The sequence below is a fragment of the Elephantulus edwardii genome, unplaced genomic scaffold, assembly GCF_000299155.1.
Source record: "Elephantulus edwardii isolate Elephantulus edwardi_28Jun2011 unplaced genomic scaffold, EleEdw1.0 scaffold00437, whole genome shotgun sequence".
Taxonomy (NCBI): domain Eukaryota; kingdom Metazoa; phylum Chordata; class Mammalia; order Macroscelidea; family Macroscelididae; genus Elephantulus; species Elephantulus edwardii.
Genome location: NW_006400187.1, coordinates 152,314 through 157,395, shown reverse-complemented (window position 1 = coordinate 157,395; position 5,082 = coordinate 152,314). Strand labels below are relative to the sequence as shown.

The following is a 5,082-nucleotide window of genomic DNA, read 5'->3' as shown; positions in this document are numbered from 1 at the left end:
ACTGGGATAATTGGGATGGGTGTGTCAGAGGCAGTGCGGTTGGTGCAGGATAGAGCAGGGTTTTGAGCTGTTGTGCATAGGGTCGCTATGAGTCGGAAACGACTCGACGGCACATAACAACAACAACATTTAAAACAGAAATAAAAACTATAGGTTACCTAGAAAAATAAAACCACATTCACCAAAGGAAACCTTTACGTTTTCCCATACCTCATTTCATAAATAACTTAGAATTTTAGCTGCATTTTATTTCACTCTATCAAAAAAATAATAAAAACCAGGGTATTCGCTTGTATGGATTTTACACACTTATAAAATAGATATTTCTATCTATAAAATATCATCTCTTGATGAACTAATTTATAACATATATTTTAATTGTAACTCATGAGCTCTGGTGGCCTACTGGCAAGAAGCTGCACTGCAATCCTGTAAGCACACTGTTCAAGGCCACTAGCAGCTCCACCGGAGAAGGATGGGAAATCTCCTGTGTGATTAATAATTACCTCTGAAACCTCACTGTAGGTTAGCTGTATGTCTGTTCCAACTCTGTGGTACACAACAACAACACAGCTATTCGTAAAAGATGCATCTCTAAGAAATAGATTGGTACTATGCTATAGTTGTTATGTACTGTCTAGTCAAAGAGGACATATAGCTAACCTCTCTTGTAGGTTTTCAGAGACTGAAAATGGCACTAGAAGAAATTGCCCATCTTCCTTCCTTAGAGCAGTTGGTAGATTTGAAGTGGATTTCTTTGAGTTAGCAGTACAACTCCTGACCCACTAGGGCCACTAGAGCTTCGTAGGGATAATGTTCGCTTCATGGAATGAAGTAACAATTTTGTTTTGTTTTATCATTTTTTTATTAAAAATAATTTGTACTTTTTCAAAATTTAGCTTTGTTTATATAATTTAATACAGGGAAATTACAGATTGACGTTGACAAGTATATTTACAAAATGCAATAGGCTCTTTTAATAAATTGGCTTTTGTCCAATACTGTATTTACTTAGTTTTATAGAAAATAATAGATGTCCATTCCAATTCACAAAACAGTACTGTCCAATAGGGTTTCCAAGGCTGTAATCATTAGAGAAATAGACTACCACATCTTTTGTCCACAAAGAAGCCGGTGGATCCACACTACGTTGGTCCCAGTTTACTGCTTAACCATGGTGACATCAAGGCTCATTATAAAAGAAAAAGCCCTCTGTCACAAGTTGGTTCTGAAGCATAATGGCTCTGTGTCAGATTCTGAGGCGGTGAATCTTTACAGGAGGAGGCTGTTCATCTGTCTCCCATACAGCAGATAGTGGATTCAAACTGTCAGCTTTCCCATAGCATCAGTGTACATTAAACACTATATACCACCAGGAATCTTCCATAAAGCAGGTAGGAAATACAGCATGACAATGTTCATCATCTCAATAGATGACTACACAGCTATTCCTGTATACAATATCTTTTCTTTTTTTATTTTTTCTTGGTGTGATTTTAACAAACAATTACAGAAAAGTTGAAATTTCACGTCCTTTATCCACACTTACTGTTTATGGCTCCCAAGATGAGCACCAAGATAAAAACAGTACAAATGAAAGCAAAGCCTCTGTTTCTCATCAAGGAGCATGTGCCACAGCCTGCACGCCTTCCCTCAGCTTTCTCATCAAAGTGCAATTCCATAAATATGGGATTTCAGAGTGTACAAGACAATAAAAATATCCACACTTAACTCTATGTTGTTGTTGTTGTTGTTGTTATGTGCTGTTGAGTCACTTGCAAATCATAGGGACCATATGTACAAGAGCCCTAGACCTTGCTGTAGCCTGTGCCAAACATTGTCACTGACACATCTACCCCATTGCCCCAGTGACTGAATCAATCCATCTCATTGAGGGTGTTCCTCTCCTACACTGCCCCTCCACCTTTCCAAGCATGATCTCCCTCTCCAAGGACTGTTCCCTCCTTATAACATGTCAAAAGTATGTCAGATGAAGCTTCAGAATCCTTGCTTCCAAGGAGCAGCCTGGTTTTACCTTCTTCAGAATGAACCTCTTTGTTCTCCTAGTAGTCCATAATATATTCAATACTCTTCTCCAGCACCACAGCACAAAGGCATCAATTCTCTTTCTATCATCTGTAGTCATTGTCCAGCTCTCTGATGCATAGCAAGCAATTGCAAAGACTATGGAATGGATCAGGTGCACCTTAGTTTCCAGACTGACATCATTGTTCTTCAATACTCTGAAGAGGTACCTGACAGCTAACTTTCCCAATGCAATTTGTCTCTTGATTTCCTGGCTGCTGGTACCAAGAGTGTTGATTATGGAGCCAAGCAAATGAAAACTGTATCTCTTCACAATCCATAATGATGCTGCCAATTAGCCCTCTGGTGAGAATCTTTTTTTCTTGATTTTGAACTTAACTTTATACTTGCCAAAAAATTATACTGTCAGAATTTAAACAAGATCATTTTCCCAGGTCCATTTGTAATACCAAATTCATATATAAAATGGCTTACATAATACAGTGTGCTGTCTATTTTTAGTAGGATGATATATTTCACATGGAAAACCATTTAGAGTTAGTGGCTTCCTGAGGGGCTGGACAGCAGGACCCAGAGGAAGAGATGGTGGTGTGAAGGGATGAGGAATAGATCATTGATTGACATCCTTTCATTTCTTCTCAGGGTAATCTTTTATTCAGGATTTCTACTTCTTGAACTTATTTTAGTAATTTATATTTTCTTAGGGAATCATGCATGACATCTAGATTTTCTAGTCTATTGGCATGAAATTAAACACAGTATTCTCATGATAAATGTCAGTTTCTGAGGGAGATGTATTAATGTCTTTATGATTATAGATTTATCTATTTCTTTTATCTACTAGTTCTTCATATATAGCATTTGTATGTGTGTGTCAATTTAGTTAAAATCTGTTTTTAGATACATCTTTCTTAATGGATTGTAACTTTTATCAGTAAGAAAGTCCTCTGTGTTCCCTTTAATGCTTTTCATCTTGAATTTAACTGTGCCTAATATTAATATTATTGGACATTCCTCCTTTATGTAAGAATTTATAGATATAAGTTTCAATCATTTTATGTGTCAGCTAGGAATTGTGTTTCATTATATTAATGGAAACCTGACTTCAGTGGTTAAATTAATAAGGAGGCTGTTTTTCTCCTGAAGCAAGAAATCTGGAGTTGGGCAGTGCCTCAGGACAGAGCAGTTACTCACTGTGGTTAGCAGCAACCAAGGCTTCTCTGACTTCTCATTCTGCCACCTGAATTAATTTATTTTTTCTGCAAAATTTTTGTCAACATATCTCTACAGAAGAACTGATGACATATTTAAGCATTGGCCTGCTAAGCAAAGATTGGCAATTCAAATTCACCCCCTGATTCCCAGTAAAATGAGTAGATTACATCTTTAAGGTTTATCACCTCGGAATGAGTCTCCTTGCCACCCTGGGACCAGAGAAGACTTTAGGCAGGGTGAGTTGTCCTACTAGCCACTGGGACAGTGAGGATCTCAGGCAAAGAAAATTTCCAAATCTCGGACCAGAGAGGACTCCAGGCAAGAAAAGCTCTAGCAAAACAATGACATGTAAGAAGCAAACTACTTCAAGCCCCACACAAAACCAAAGGAAGATTTCAATCCAGAAAAATGTTCAAGCACAGAATCAATCAATGGATATCCTGGAGGAGGAAAGCCTGTTAAAGCTTGACACAGAATCCAAAAGAAAAATGACCAGTGTTTTCACTGGATGAAAGAAAAAGTGAGATTGAGAAGAAGCTATAAGCAAAACCCTAGGGGAACTTTTAAAAGCAATGCAAGACAAAGATGATAAAACCAATGAAGCATTAGAAACCATAGCAAAACAAAAAAGAGCAATCCAGAATAATAAGATCAACATCTCAGAAGCTATCAGCACGTTGGAGGGACAGATAACAGAATTATAGTGATGGAACGCAGATTCAGGGAAACAGAAGATAGAGCTCTCAGCACTGAACCACAAAAGGAAGAATAAGAAAGGAAGGGAAATACGGAAACCTAGATATATCTTGGAGAAAGTATAGCCAGAATGCTCCTTGGAGGCAGAGTTTCATCTTTCATTCTACAGACTTGTAATTGAGCGAGGCTATTCATTGGAGAGGAATATCATGCTTGGAAAGATGTAGGGTCTGCAAAGGAGGGGAAGACTCTCAATGAGATGGATTGACATGGTGACTTCAGCAACAAGCTTGAGTGTTTTAGAGATGGTGAGGATGGCACAGGAGAGGGCAGAGTTACAACTACTGTACCCAGCAAAATTGTCCATAATATGACAGAGAGATCAAGACATCCTCAGAAAAGCAGAAACTAATGTAATTGGTGAAAGTGCAACCAGAGTGCTACTTAGAGGCAAGGATGGCACACTTGATCTCATATACTCTGGGCATGTCCTTGAAATGAAACATTATGCCTGGAAAGGGAGAGAGTCAGTGAAAGAGAGGAAGTTCCTCAGCAAGATGTATTGACACAGTGACTAAAGCAAAGGGTTCAAGTGTGTTGAAGATGATGAAGATGGCACAGAATAGAGCAAAGTTAAGATCTGATGTTCCTAGGGTCTAAATGAGTCATATTCAACTCAACGGCACCTAACAGCAACAACAAAAAAACAAGGAAGTTCATGAAAACAAGACGAATGTTGCAAGACAATAATAAAGTTAAGTCCTTCTTATGAAAACAACCACAGAAAGGTGGATGGATCCAAGCAACCAGCCACAACATAAAATAAAAGCAATAAAACCTTGCTTCTCTATAATTATACTGAACTTGAGCTGTTAAAATGCACCAGTGAGGTGAAGATTAAAAGAGTAGCAGATTAGATAAAAAACCATGACCTATCAATATGTTGTTGTTGTTGTTATGTGCCCTTGAGTCGCCTGCGACTCATAGCGACCCTATGTACAACAGCCCTAAACTCCACTCTGTCCTGTGCCAATCGCACTGTCTCAGACACTCCCATCCCAATTATCCCAGCCACTGAATCAATCCACCTCATAGAGGGCCTTCCTCTCCTGCAACGTCCCTCCA

The 5,082-nt window shown here is 38.5% G+C and overlaps 1 protein-coding gene across 1 annotated transcript in view; it reads left to right on the top strand.

The window, feature by feature from the left end:
* The window catches only part of SPAG17 (sperm associated antigen 17), a 395,169-nt gene that overhangs the window by 247,267 nt on the left and 142,820 nt on the right, over positions 1 to 5,082 (top strand). The window lies entirely within an intron of this gene.